Genomic DNA, 16,211 nt, shown 5'->3' on the forward strand with positions numbered 1-16,211 from the left:
TGATATCTCTGGTGTCTTCAATTGATAACCTATGCGGTCCCGCGGCCCTCGCGGCCCACGGGTGCAAAACTGAAAGTTTTTCGCGGCCCTCTAGGTGGCGCTCGCGGCCCAATCATGGGCCGCGGCCCTATGGTTAAGAATCACTGGTCTATAGTGTCGAACGCAGCACTAAGGTCTAACAGGACAAGAACAGAGACGAGTCCTTTGTCTGATGCGATTAGAAGGTCATTAGTTATTTTTACCAGAGCTGTCTCTGTGCTATGATGCTTTCTAAATCCTGACTGAAAATCCTCAAATAAACTATTGTTACACAGAAAGTCACACAACTGATTTGCAACTGCTTTCTCAAGGATCTTAGAGAGGAAGGGAAGGTTAGAGATCGGTCTATAGTTGGCCAACACCTCTGGATCCAGAGTGGGCTTCTTAAGAAGAGGTTTAATCACAGCTACTTTGAAGGACTGTGGTACATGACCTGTTACTAAAGACAGGTTGATGATATCTAATAAAGTTGTGCTAATTAATGGTAGCACTTCTTTAAGCAGCCTAGTCGGTATAGGGTCTAAGAGACAGGTGGAAGGTTTAGACGTTAAAATTGTTGAAGTCAGTTTGTCACCACTCTTAACCGGCCCTTGGCCGGTAGGGGCCGCAAGTGATAACACACCTGATTGCAGATGAAAGCGTATCTGTTGGGTGAGATGTGCAAGTAAAAAAGACGTCTGATACACTTCGGTCTAAACAGGGTGTTAGGCATTGTAGGTTGTATTCATTCAATCCCTCTGTACAGCAGTAGTCGTTGCAGAGCTCCACTCTACTGAGTGCACCTTTCCAGTTAAAGACTTGTGATTGGAAGTAAACTGACCACACACTGCACCTGGCATTTGCAATTTAGTATCTTTATCACAGGGTACATGCTCAAGCACAAACTTCCTGGCTGCATGAAGGATGTGATTTGTTTCAGAAAATTTGAGATTGCTGGCATGCAGCTGTAGGACGAAGGTAAATGATATAGTGCCAAGTCTTCCAAAACATTTGTGTAGTCAAGCAGCTGACAATCTCACTTCAAGGAAAGGAGTAACATGCGAACACTGGTTCATTCAGGTGCGGAATGTGAGGAGTGTTCATGTTTGAGTTATTTCTTCACACTCAGTGACCTCAAACTTATTTTCTTACTCATTTGAAGCACATGAGCGATGGGATCATACATGAGTACACAATTTTCTGCAACAGTTTTAACCGTTTTGGTTATTTCACATCAAATATTTATGGATTTTTATTCTTTTCTCACTGATGGGGTTTGGTTTGAAAAAGGTGATGTCATATACTTACAGGCAGGGTCAGGATTTAGCTAAATTTGTATAAGAACCTGATGACAGTATAGGGTAGTTTCTGTCATTGTCAATCAACACTGATAAAACCACATCCAGTCAGTCCTGACAAAGCAGATTAGTTGTGGTTTTTGAGTGTTAAATCTTGAATAAATCATGTTAAGATATTTCTTTGTTTACAGGGCATTTAAAAGAAGATTGAATGTTGGTTTGCACCCTGCTATCAGATTAATTTATTTCCACATATTAAATTATGAGGAGATTATAAAGTCTGGTATGTGGAAGATTTGAGTGTGGTAAAGTTGTGACAGAAGTAAGAGCATCATTGAAACCTAAAGTGAAAACATCTTTAATGGCTGCAATAAATAGGTTCATACTTGTATAAATAAGGCTGTTCTGGATGATGAGTACACTCTTATTTATCCGAATAGGCTTGTCTGTCACAGTCTTTGTTGATGGCCACAGGGAATTAAGAAGTGTATCAGTGCATGTTGTAACACCTCACCTGCTGCAAGCATATATAATTATGTGTGAAGATTCATGAAAGAATTTGATACCATGAGCTACTGATTTGTTGGCCTTTGGAATTGATTATTGTTTGCCTCTAACAGCTCTATTCTACAACAGGTGTCTGCCTAACACCTACTGTATTTTCTTCCATTTCACTTTAGCAGGACAATTCACAACTTTTAAGGAATTACATATTCCAACAGCTCAGAAAATAGATAATCTTGTTCGCTCAGACCCCATTTGGAGGTGGTCTGGGCCGCATATGACCACATTCTTTTAGCAGTGATACGCGAATGTGCCCTGGGTCATATTGAAAGGCCGCCTACTCAACTGACATCTTCTGCGTAAGTTGAAGTACATACTATATTTGCGTGGCAACGGCATCATATTTAAAGTGCTACAACAGGCAACAAGAATAACGACAAGAATAAAAAGAAGAACACCACGCAAAAGGGATTCTTATGGATAGAGCACACACAGTGACACGGTGTCTGATTTTCAATTGTGCCAAAGAGTCAGCACAACGAAAACTGGATGATTCATATCGCAACCGGGTGATTGAGGAGGAGTTTTCAGAGAAATGGAGTTACAGTCAATCATAGCAACAAGACCAACTAAAGTCAAACACCTCAGGAAAGCTTTCAGAAAAACCAAGAACGAGTGCTCAGAGGCCGAGCTGCATTCTGTACTGGTGAAAGTGACGCTTTGAATCCGAACTTGACTCTGACCATAGTGATAGCATGTACCTATTTTGAGAAACAAACTGGAGAGTAAAAAACTCAGTGAAATTCCCAGTAATTAATTGTCAATTGACATTTGTTTACAATAAAAGTATTCTAACTGTAAAACAGTAATTTATAAGTAATATATGTTTGGTTACATCAGTAGCCTTTTTGACAGTAAAATAAACCACAGTAATGTCCAAGTTACACTACATGCAATGTCTGTATTTATGCCTCTGGGTGGGACTCTTGACATGCTGACATCCATCTTAAATCTTAAATAAACACTGTAATCTCCATTTAAGCCTTCCAAAAACACATTCCACAGTCATGTATGCACAACTCAGTCTGTACTTGAAATGCCTTTGCTCTTTGGGGAGCTGTCCATTGTCAGAGAATCTCTTCATTAGCCGGCTCAAGAGAGGGTATGCAGGGTCTCCCAAGAGCATGATGGGCAACTGTAAAACTCCCATTTATCGTGTGTCCTTAATTATAAAAGCAAAGAACTGTCACTCTTGGGGTTAATAATTATGTTTTTGTTGCAGTTAATGCAAGTAGAAATGAATGAGCAGGCCACCTGTAGAACATTACAAGATTATGCCTCACCGGTAAAACAGGTGGTCACTCTCAGCGAGATCAAACAGTGTGAAGTTTCTCAGCAAGCCCATCCAACGTTGATATTGGTGAATCTGTTGATGGAAAAGAAACAGGAAACAGAAAAGCTTTGATGACCTACTTTGATTCTATGAGGCAGGCAAACAAGTACACAACTGTTTACATCATTTCGTACATTACAGTACAAACTCAATATAATGTTACCTCAAAAGATGTACAGTATTTTAAAAGAAGCAAGTCTTGGCCTGTGTGTTACTCAGCTTGTAGGATGAAGGGATGACTTCCTTTGTGATTTAAGTTATCCTTGGCATTCTTGGAGGGGGCAGTGATGGGGATGTAAGAGCCATCAACACCCCCCCCCCCCCCCCCCTGCAATGGTGGAAGTTGAAGCTGAAGTGTGCATATAGCATGTCAACCTCCCAAACATATTGGACACTGTTGATTTGCCAATACCAAACAGCTCGGAGAGTGTTTTGGAGTCTGTACCCGATGCAAGGTACCAAATTGCCACAGCTATCCCCTTTTCCTGTTGTGTGGCCTCGCGCAAATGTGTACTTCTTTTGTGTAGCAGAGGTCACAGTTTCCCACAAATGAAATCAAATGTGTGACGTTGCATGTGAAGATTAGCTAGCCATTGATTGTCAGTGAATGTCCCAATTATGAATCTGTTCCACCAGTCTGGACTTCTTACATGCATCCTGCATGCATAATGTCCTCTTCGGTCTTGTGGCTATCAAAGCAGAGGCTCTCCTTGTGTTCCTCCTTTTTCTTATCTCTTGTTGGTTCTCGGATCGCGTAAACTGACTTTTTCCATGATGTATGTAAATGTCACAAAGCCCATAGAGATATATTACGGGCTGGGTTTCCCTTAAAAAGGGAAAGTATATATTTATCACTGGTGGCATAGACCAGTGTCTATGTTTGTCCATCCAAAGAGAGGAATCCTTCCTATGCTGCTCTAAGGGATGGATACAGATGGAACAGCAGAGCAGAGAGTCTGCATGGAGACAGAGAACTGAACCAGGGGAAGTGAAGAACTCAGAGATTAATGTCAAGTTAACTACATCCACGCTGGTTGCGATAAAACCTTTGCAAGTAAAAAGCTAATCCTTTATCATTATACCTCTTCAAGTATAAAAATGTAAATATGTAGAGAAGTGATATTTCAATCTGCTCTATCCACCGCCTCTATGTTTACGCGAGCACAGTGCACTATAGCTCTGACAATAGTGATTTGTTACAAACAAGCAGAAACAAGCTGTCTGTAGTCTAACTGATTAGCTTAGTGTGCCTGTAAGAAATTTGAGCATATAACTGTGTTTAGTAGCTATAATAAAAGTGTTCAATGATTCATATTTAAGAATTCATAATTAGTCATAATCATAAGGGTTTTGGAAATGCATAATTAAGATAAGCATAAAGTGTTTTAGGATTAGTAGCTAGAAGTAGAATTTGAGACATGAAGCTTTTGCCAAAGTTGCACGATTATACTGAAGGATTATCATAGAAGGGATTAAACCGTAACTGACGGTCATTGAATGTGTTAGTAAACTCAGGGACAGAAAGGCAGACAGGCGAATACACTCCTGGGAGTTAGCCAATAGGAATTGGGATAAACGGAAGAGGAGGTGTTTCGAACGGATGTGGGTGGTTTAATTTCAAGTCTTTTTCTCTCTCGCGTGATGGCTCTCAGAGGACGGACGGGTTTTATACCTGAGGAGCTGAGTTGAGTTTTTTGCAAATGGGGTTTTATTGATTTAATATTTCATGAAATAGTGTACTTCACTGTAAATACTGTACTTGCATCAGTGGGATTAAATTCCTTTTAATTGTAAACCAGTCTTGATAGATTTCTTATTGCAGCGTGTCGACTGTACAAAGCAGCCGGACACGTGCTCTGGCCTCCTCGCTGTGGAACAGACTCAAACTTCCACAGCCACGTATCCTAAAGGTTGGCATATTCTTGTTACCTCCTCCCTCCTTCTTCTACCAGCCGCAGTGATTTACATCAAGCAGAGGGAGGAGGACAGGAGGAATGATACTGACAGACGTCTGTTTTAGACTTCACTCGCTGCTCTGGAAACTACATTTAGTTATATTGTAAATATAGATATATTCAAATTCTGTTATGAATCAATACATGTTTTTATATGTTTTTTTAAAAACAATTATTTAGTAAGAGTATTGATAAAGAACTGAACCGATAAGGAGTACCAACAAGAGTAGTAGTATCAATACAATCCTAATGATACCCATCTCTCGTTGCTCTGGTGTCTTCCATTTTTCCTCGTTAAAGTTTTTTGTAAGGTAGATCTTTGCAAAGAATCTCAGGTCAGCCTTAGATCAGAGTTAATTGTAGGTTATATGTTCCAACTCATCAGCCAATAACTGATGTCAATTAATACAGTGACGAGTGCCATAGCTATGTCTCCAGTTATAAATCTCAGGGCTGAATGGTAGACCACATTTTGAGGCTTGAGGGTGGATGTTGACGCATGTCTGTAAATCATGGTCGACCACTAATCAAAAGATTGCCTCAATCTTTTGTCTGCAAGACATGGGAAGGAATCAAGCTTTGTGCTTAATGGTATTATAAGTGCATCAATATGTGGTTTAACAGTGAATATTTAATAAATCCAGATGGCTAAACATTTATACTCTTTCAAGGACTTTTTGAACAGACGAGCCAGTTTTCTCCCAAAGGTAAAATATGAGCCGTCTTCCACACTTGAGGAATTTTGCAAAAGTTACAAAAGTTCTAGATCATGAGAAATACTCTGAGATTATGCTTGTCTTCCAAAAGATGGCTGGCTGATACAAATTGTTTGTTGACAGGGAGAGTTAATAACAGCTAGAAACATTGCGGGCCAATTCATTCATGTTTAGGATGTGGCTGTAGTCAGATCTCCATTTTGAGATTGGTAAAATTTGGTAAAATTTTGGGGAAAAATGTTAACAGCTATTGTTGGAATTGAGAAAAGATTGCAGGCCAGGTTTTTTTTTTCCTGTGCGTGACAGTGAAAGGACGTCGGCTACTGATTATGTATGTCCCAATACAACTTGAGAGCAGTATGAAGTATATGGACTGTACAGTACTATTACTATTATTATTTATCCTTTCAATAACTTTGAGAGTTTGGAATGTGTTGTAATGCTACTGTGATGTCCATATGAACTAAACTTAACATCATGCATCTGATGAATCTCAGAAGTGAAGTCTCATTCTGTAATATCAATTGAGACAGCTTCTGCGAAACCTGGGGAGGTAAACACAGATCAAACTACGTGTTGGTGCATGACAATTTCCCGGTGTGATCAGTTTATCTGCTTGTTGTCTGGATGTTTTTGTCTGAATTGATATTGGCACCCTTGAACAAGCTTAAATGCCAATGTTAGCATTCTAACATGCTCACGATGACAATGGTAACATCTTACATTAGCATTTTAGCATGCTGACATTTTCTATTTAGCACTAAACACAAAGTACAGCTGAGGCTGAAGGGGATGTCATCAGTCTGGCTGCTGTTTGGTCATAAAACTGAAGCACAGCCCCCACCCTCCGGTTCCCCCTCACTGTTAGCTCTGCAGCACTTTCACCATCGTTTTGTCAACACGTTAGGAGCCATTGATAGGCAACCTAAATGCTCCCAATCTCGGATATTGCACCTTTAAAAGTACACAGGAAGCAACAAAATGTTCTGAAAGTATCAAAAGTAACTCAATTTGCAAAATAGCACCATCCAGGATAAATATTATGATGGCATTTTGAAGTGCGGAGCTATATGGTTTTATCTAACAATATAAAATGATCATATATTTGGTATGTAAAATCTGGAATGTAACTACTATAGCTGTTAATGTAGTGGAGTAAAAAGTACAATCTCTCTCTCTCTTAACTGTTGTGCAGTTGAAGTACAAAGTTGCATTAATTGAAAATACTCAAGTATAAGTACCTCAATCTCACAGTTTAATATAGTACTTGAATACATGTAACATTCCGCCATATGGTCACGACCAAAGTGGTCGACTGACTAGATCTGGCCAACATACAATCCCAGACTTCTGGTTTAATTGAATCATTCTCATCAATAAAAAATACTTTCTGTTTTCATCCATTTAGCTCAGGTTATGGTGAATGGCTAAAATTCTTGAGAGCTGACGCCTTCCAGCTATACAAGCCCCACATTCTACAGTAGGAAGCCACGTACAGCACATTTTACTTTCAAAATGCACACATTAGCAGGTTGGTGGTCTGGAAACAAGAACATGTTGTGGGTCATGACGACCAACATGTTTAAAAGAGGGAAAACAGTGAATGCATGTTTCTTTACACACGTGTAAGGTTGGGATAAATAAAGCATCTCACTGTCAAGACATCTGACTTTCCAATCATAATTTCGAAGTCAGTTCTTCATTTGACACAATATCTTACAATTTTGTTTCAGAATTTGTACAAATGCAATACAACTACACACTTTATTGTGACATTGTTAAATTAAATAGTATACTGAAACAGGAACTTAATCTTATTAACCATGGTTCACAATGTTTTCATTATTATCAGGGGAAATTACCATGACTTCATTTGTATTAAAGTCACACAGCAAGTTTCCATCACATCTGTTGTCTTCAAATTACAAAAAGAAGGGTATTTGGAGAGTTTAAACTCTCAAACAGTGCATGCTGGAAGTCTGCAAATATGCTAATAAAGTCAATTTAGATTCAATTCAATGGGCGATATCAACTCTCAGTCGTAAATGTATGTGCAGAAGTACTGCACAAATGATGATAGTGTACATGTGAGACAAAGCTTAGCATGATGGTCTGGTGATGGTACAGTAAAAGTGCTGTAACTATAGCATATATATGTTATTCGATGAAAATGCACAAGCAAAGCATATGAAATGCTGACTGGAAACTATTGTGAGGGTGATGCATGTGCAGGCTGTATGCTACATTCTACACTGTCCTCATGGTTGTGATGGTGGTGTCTGACCGCCACCATGTGGAGAAATCTCCTGACAACTTAATAATTCTTATGTTAACAAGAAAATGTAATATTTATACCCGAATTGATTTTAATAAGGGTGTCTGGCTATATATTCAGTTTATTCAATATTAACCTCATTCATTACAGGGACAATCGTTTATATATCCCACAGCATTAGTTCAGTTTCAGTTCCACAGATCTTCCCCATATGGCAATGAAGTCATTTGGCTGCTGATTTTTGCATCCTGTGAGCAACGGAAGGAGACTCACTGAAGCGTGACTGGAATGGATTTTCCTGTTTGCATATTTGCATTTGAAAACAGAACACTTGTGCGTGAGAGCCAAAGAGGGCGTTCAGCACAGAAAGAGTCCTATGAGTCAACAATGCAATACATCACCCACTTAACCTTCATCCAACATGCTGCACTATGCGGTATCACTGTTTTATACTTAATGTGAGTTGAAGATATAGGCTTCTGAATGGGGATAAAGCTTGTCGGATGTGTGATACTCATAACTTAGTCGATATAGTTTCTAGATTTTCTAGCAAAATGGAACCGGATAGACGACATTTATCTTAACAAACAATACTGATCTCACATATTATATATTAAAGTACATTCCTTTAACATAATGTATTTTTCTAAGTTGTGATCAAAGTAAGACAAACGTTTTATGTTACATCTTCTTCCTCGGCTGGCCAAATCCATCCTGTCAACAACGATCAATAACACTCTACATTAGTTTTACGGACAGCCAAGAGCATTGATTTGCAATTAATTATGTATAATGCATATCAAATTTGGACTTTTAGAAACTGCCAGGTGCATAAATGGCATCCGAGGGCGCTCTAACACAGATAGGCAGCAGTAGTCTATTGTACTTTTTCTAAAAGCTCTGGAGCAGGAACTCAGCAGGTTTCCTCCCCTCTTCATTTTAAAGAGGTGGGGTAGGCTTATTGAATTTGAATATACAATTCGACATGAAATTGACAATCGGGAATCCTTCTTACTAATGCAGAAAAGTAATTCAAGGGAGAATATTTATAAAATATGACCTATTCAAGTTCTCAAATTCTGTGTTCAAGAAATTATAACAGGCCTTATTCAACTCGCAGTGAGACAAGGATACAAGTCTCTATGTGCGTTAGAGCATCTCTTTTTTTTTGCACGCGGTATGCCAAAAGCCCTCAACATCGTGCTTTATGGTGGAAAATAATGACCCGAAAACCAGTAAGGCAAGTGGTGAGAGGCGCTGCGTGGCATAAGCGGAGCGGTCCTCACATATCACGCACGACGTTAGGAGTTCCCTCGCGTTACGGTGAAAACGCCCCTCTATTCTCCGACTAGCCCTTCCCGACCGTAAGCATCCCTGCCGGCTTGAGCCTGTCTGCTGTCCCAGCCTGCAAGGGTACACCTCTCGTGGCAGAGGAAAGGCGCTCCGGGGCGGTGGCGGCGTCCGTCTTCCAGTTTCCTGCGATCTCAATGATCAGATTGTGGACTGAAGCTTGACAGCCGCACCTGACAGGACAGGTACATGCGTTGTATTTGTTTGTCTGACACAGTGACAGCGGAACAGGTGCATGCTGCATTTTGCCGGTTGTTGGGAAATGACATTGTAGGCGAGGGACGGGGAGCATCTTACCGGTGACAAGGATTTGAGCATAAACCGTGGTCTGCATGCTCTGCAAAGACACCGCTTTGTGCCTCAAGTGTCGCGGACGGATTGGGAGTGTTGCCACAGAGCTTTTTAATCTGAGCAATATGGTCGGCAGGCTGGTTTAATAGGCTGCATAGAACCAGGGCATCCTTTTTGTCCATGCATATCAAGGCCCAGTATGTCAGAAAGAGTCAGCAGGTGCACCTTTTTTTATCGTCTACTGGATCACATAGCGCCCGATCAGCCCTGTGTCTTTCCGCATGAAACCTCCATACAATTATTGAGAGCTATTCTTGGACACGCCAGTGTGTGTGTGTGTGTAAGGATTGTGATTTATCTATGTGGAGCTATAGGCTAACAGCTGATGCTCAAGATAATGAGCTAATTGAAGACGGAGTGTGTTCTCGCGGGTGTGGCAGAGGGGGCAGGCGTGGGCGCATCAGTAATCGGAAGCTTTATGTGGGAATTGCAGTGTGGGAAAGTGGGCTATTGCACTGGAATTCCTCTGGAACTAGAATTAGAGGAGTTCATTTAGAAAAGAAACTTCACATTTATCTGAATTATTTAAAGAAAGGGGGACAAACTGACCTTGATCTAGCCTATCAGATTGCTTTCCGACTATATTTTATTTTCCAGATAAATGTTTATTAGGAAATAGGTGTAGGTAAATGTCTGTTCATAAAAAAATCGCATTCATATTTCTGCAATGGGTTTGAAATATCCTCAATATTAAAAGCTGTAACTCCAAACTCACAGTCACATGGAGTCATTTTGGGGTGTAATTATTTGCCATATGCCCTCTGTGCAACATATTGGACAATGTTTTCTTGAAATGATACACACTTTGAGTTACAAACATATAACTCTAAATATAAACAAAAAATGAATATATTGAACATATTCAATTTTGCGGTTATCACAGATACAGTAGTCTGCAAGAGACAAAACTATGAAGCATACTCCCACATTTTGGAGACAGAAAGAAATGACTCGCAGTAAAAGTTCTGTAAAGAATGAAACAACCAAGAGAGTTTATAACTGCACCGTTCAGCAAGTTTTATTTCATCAACTTCAGACAAGTCAGACTGTAGAAGTTGCAATTATCAGTAATGCATCCTTCTGTTCGCCCTCATCCTACTCACACAGACTGTCAGTAGCCTAGTCGTGTATCTGGCTCCTTTGCAGCCACGCCACAGGCTAACTCCAAGACTGGAGGCAGAGTCAGGGAGGGGGCAAATTAGATCTAAAATGCATCCATCTCTCCGTCCGTGCCTCAGTCCCTCCATGCATCCTCCAGTCTCATTTTCCTTTCTTTCACCTGCTCCACTTCCAGCCTCCCTGGTGTGCGTTACAATGGTGCAACCACAAGCAGTGTGTGCCCCTCTGTTACGCCTCTTTGCTTGTTCACATCAAAGAGCAGAGTCTCTTACTGTGGATGCATGTTGTGTTAAACACCTTTTAGGAATAATTATTGAATACCTGTTTTCGAGGCTGTTGTCAAGGTGGTTCAAGGAGTCTCACTGGAGGTAATACAATAATGGAATTACATGCGACATTTCCAACGGAACAATTTGCGTCTAACCATGACAGCTAAGATGTAACAGATAGTCACGCAGACTCTTCAGTTAAAACAAGAAGGGATTAGCATGGTTATACGGCGGATACACCTTGTGTTTGCAGGCGGCGACTCCATCACTTTCCGGTCAATGCGGAACCTCTGTGCCATCTGTCACCGATGCATGTGCCATAAGGGTAATGGTCAGTTCCCATGTTGTACGGCTGCAGGATGCACTTTCATGCGTGCGTTTCTGTGCACGTTAATTCAGCGTGCTTGCTTGTTTAAGGTAGCACACTTAGATACAATTCTCCCTGGAGTCCTATTTCAAGTCATCCTGTGTTCGATTTGTAATAGCTCAGTGAAGCGGGGCCAGTGGTCTGTTCACAGCCAAATTGGAATTCTCCACAAGATAAACTTGCGTCGCTTGTGAGAGTGAGAGCAGCAGCTTTCAAAGGCGTATTAAAGATAATAGCATTGAATACACTGTCACCCGCATTATCACCACAAGTGATGTGTTGTGGGACGCAATGCCTAACTCAGCAAGACATCCCATATTCTGCCGATCTAACATGATATTAAAGTTATGACTGGTAAGTTAACACAGTTTGACATAGGTATATTCTATTGGCCTCATGAAATCCTAAACCACAAATCAATTGCAATCATAAATTGAGACAAAGAAAAAGTGCATTTTCTGAAGAGAATTACTGTGATTGCTGAGAGTTATTATAACACATATGAATACCTTAAGTTTGCCTTAAACTGTAGTTACCTGCTTAGTTCATGGCAAACCATTTTAGATCAGACTGAGCTGACATCCAACTTGAAACTGTTGGTCATCCCCTTCCACCCACCACCAGCGTCTCCACCGGCTCCCTTCAGTGTGCCCACCTCCACATGAACTGTCACGTTCTTCGGTACAGTGTGACACCATGTGATTGTTCACCTCTTCTTTAATCACACGCGTGTGATATGTGTCAACTAGCAAAATAATTCCTACATGCCATTCTCTGTCTCTCTTCTTTTGTCTTTTTTCTTTATCTTATTTTCGATATGCTTGGCAGACGATGTTAGGCGAGGGTTCCCATGGTAACTGAATTTTGAACAGGCTCGCCTGATGATGTCTCTTTGTTCACCGTCGTTAGTGGTGACACTCCTCTCTTTGGTGGAATTGATGGAAAAAAAATTGAACTGAGCTGCAGGCACAATGCGGTGCCTGTAATTTTCCTGTCATTGTGGTGAAGGCAGAAGCTGTGTTTTTGTTTTTCTTCTGTTTGACTCTGAAAGCCAAGAGGGAAGTGGAGGAATCTTCAGAGTGTACACTGTGAGCATGGGGGAGATGCGTTTACTGTGGGGATTAGAGAAAGTGGTTGCCCTCGATTTAATTGAGCGTGACTCTTGTGATAAAGTGTAATAATCTGGGAGTTGTAGGGCTGCATGTTCATGGATGAATTCTGCTTGATAGAGTTATTTTCCTAGGTAATTCATTATTCAATCCTAATTTATGCAACGTATTGTATTGTGTTCCTCGTAATTAATGAGAAACATGGACAATGTACATTTAGGTACTTCCGATACTTTCTCCTGTACTCCGTCATGATGATTACCAGCCTGCATAAATAGACTAAAACAAGTGTACCGATATGATGTAACGCAATACAGGAAATAACACTGAAAGAGAAGCTCATAATCTTCAGATTCTGTTGTGCCAAAGAGGTGCTGATTCCACTCTATGGTTCAGTGTTAAGGTCGAGAAGTTGCACACACACACACATTATAGACTGTTGTGTAAAAATAAATGGTATGACATGTAAAGTCTACAGTCTGCCTTGCTCTGACTTATTGTTCATGAGGTGCTGCAGCATGTTTGTAGGTCAGGACTGGTTTGTCGCTGAGTGTATCAACATGTCAACATGTCTCAGAATCAGTGTCATCGACACTTATCTGTACAGTGATGGTTGTTAGAATAATCCTATTTTTGATAGAAAAACAAATCTAAATATCCAATCTTAGCATACCAATCATGTTCTCGGAATTCAAATAGCTTTTGACCTTCAATACAATGTTCCCATGCCTTGTTACATATCCTGCCATGACCCCTTCAGTAAATGGATGTGAAATTACTTTGTGCTGTAGAATGGAGGAGGTTGGCTTTTCCGCTTGGGTAAACTGGTTCATATTTAAGATATTCATCTCATAAATCAAACGATGCATTCTGACAGCTCATTTTGAGAGATTTCACTGCCTGATTTGTTTTAATCAGTGAGGATTAACTCTACAATGACCCCCTCCTCCTGCTCTAATAATTTTGATATGCACATTTTCCACCTTCTATGGCTCCAAGCCATAATGAAGCAGACACCGTTTGATATCACACAGTCTGTCTTTTCATATCAGCTCAAGAAGGGGAACTTAGTACTGCAGATGTTGAAGTGTAGAAACTATCCTAACCCCTGCACTATCCCCTGCTGTAGTGCAGACCCTTCCCACGAGACAGTGCTGGTACTATGTCGACGCAGGAAGCACAACTTCCTCTGGGCTAGCGTTCTCTTGGGGAGGATGAACTTGCAGCCTCATTGGTTCCCGAGTCGTACCATTTATCTCTGTTGTGGCGTGACATGATTTGCAGCGGACTTAACAGGTCGTGCTACACAATCTGCTTCCAAGACTGCTGAGTGCCAAAGGTTTGGAGAATGTGTGTATGTGGTTTATCCTAAACAAGGACATCTTGCCACTCCCACTTCCCCAACCCCCACAGTCATTACCTGATTTCCAAGAGCCAGCCTCTGGCCAGCAAGGATTGATGGACTGGCTGAGAAGGGAGCACTGATTATAAAGCTGAGATATGGAAGGAGCTGCATGATAAAATGCTCATTGAGAAATGTTCAGTGATTGGCTGATGCAGTGGGTGGCTTCTGTGTCATATGAAACTCTAGTGTGAGTTCAGACAGGAAGACTTTACTCTATCACACCTGGGCCTGTTGTTTATTTCTTATACGTCTGTCATTTACTCCTCTAATGCATGTTCACTCATAATTTCCTTGCTGTCATTGTTTGGGGCTGTCAATCACAATATCAGATGTTCTGATCAGCTGGTCTTTTCTATCCTATCGCACAACGACACAATGACATCATTGGCCTATCATCTTGCTGCCGCCTCTTTTTAAATATGATTGTCTCTCTACCTTCAGGACGTTCATGTTGCTGTTACTCGCCCATCCACTTTCCCATCGCCGCCCAATCTTCGCAGATTCATCAGCTTCATCAACTTCATCAACCCATCATTCTATCAGCCTCATCAGCCACCACCACCCCCACCAGCGTCTGGACTCCACAGGGGGATTTATCTTGCTGCTGCTCAGAGCAGACGCCCCTCGATTACAAATCTCCCTGTAGAGTCTAAGCGCCAAAGACTCTGTCAAGACTTTATCAGCAAATATCATCTGGTAATTATAAAGAATTATATTTTCTTCTGGACTGCGGGCACTGTGGATGTTTGTACCTAATTTCATGGTAATCCAGTCAATAGATGTCAAGATATTGCATTAAAAAGTAAATCGTAGAGTGATGCTCGAGGAAATGTCTAGAGGGATCGCCAAAATCAATAGGATTTATCTTCTGCTGGAACATGAATGTTATCACAATCCCTCTAATAGTCCATGTAATATTTCACTCTGGACTAAAGTGGTTGAACAACCAGTATTGCAATCCTTAGAGCTAGTGTGGCTACAAAACATACAAAGTGATGGGTCATATAAAACAAAACATTCTCCTTAAGGGGGATTCTTAGACATTAAAATCAATTCATCAATTTTTGCATGTCAAAGGGCGCCATGGAGAGGGATTAACCTCCAAAAAGTGCTATGAATCAATTTGTGCGGCCAACCTGTCCAGTTAACACCCTGCAAAAGATCAAGGATACTTTTACACTTGGCAGAAAATGAGGAGGCCTCAATCCATATTTCTGGTTGATGAGAATTATCGCTTCAAACGTTCTGAAAACAGACAGATGGTTTGGTTGGAGCAAACCGCCTTTGTTTCTAGGGCAAAGTAATATCCCTTTAAATCTCCAAATTAACGAACAACCTAATTAACAGGAGAACAGTTTGGAGCATGCTCAGTTCATTTTTGTGAATGATGTACTCTCAAAAGACATTCTGGTAAAGGAAGAACACTTGCCGGAGATCACAGTAAGCACATTATCTGTGTGTCCCTGTCTACTACTTATATCACTACTTTGCTTTTACTTTTGTTACAAGATTGGTGATGATTTAGCTACTAAATAAAAAGAGAGAAAAAGCTTGAATGAGCAAATATTGATGATAAACATATATTTTATAAAAGCTTTTCTGTAAAAATTAGCATTAAATGTGTTATTATAACCCACATCCTAATTTTGTAAGCGAATCTATCCATAAACTGATGCACCTTGATGTAAAAAGACCAGAAATGTAGTGGACTTAAAATCGAACAAGCTGAACAAATCAGTGTCTTCATTACAAGGTCACTTAGCTCTAATTATATAAAAAAAACATCACAACAACACACCCTCATGGCATCTAGCCATCCAGTTCCTGTGTAGCCAGATCCTGTACCAGCATCACTAGTTGCTAAGCATTTGCATTGCATTTGAATTGCATTTGAATTGCATTTGCATTGCATTTGCATTGCATTTGTATCGCATTTGCAAATAAGATTACCAAGTGGAAATAGAAGTAATACTGCAGTGCAGTATGGGAACTAGAACTCTCGGGGGATGTTGTGAGAAATGCTTGAGAGGCTTTTCTTACAACAACAGCTAACTGTCAAGAAAGGAAGAGTACAAATAGGTC

The sequence above is a fragment of the Melanostigma gelatinosum genome, assembly GCF_949748355.1.
Source record: "Melanostigma gelatinosum genome assembly, chromosome: 8".
Lineage (NCBI taxonomy): Eukaryota > Metazoa > Chordata > Actinopteri > Perciformes > Zoarcidae > Melanostigma > Melanostigma gelatinosum.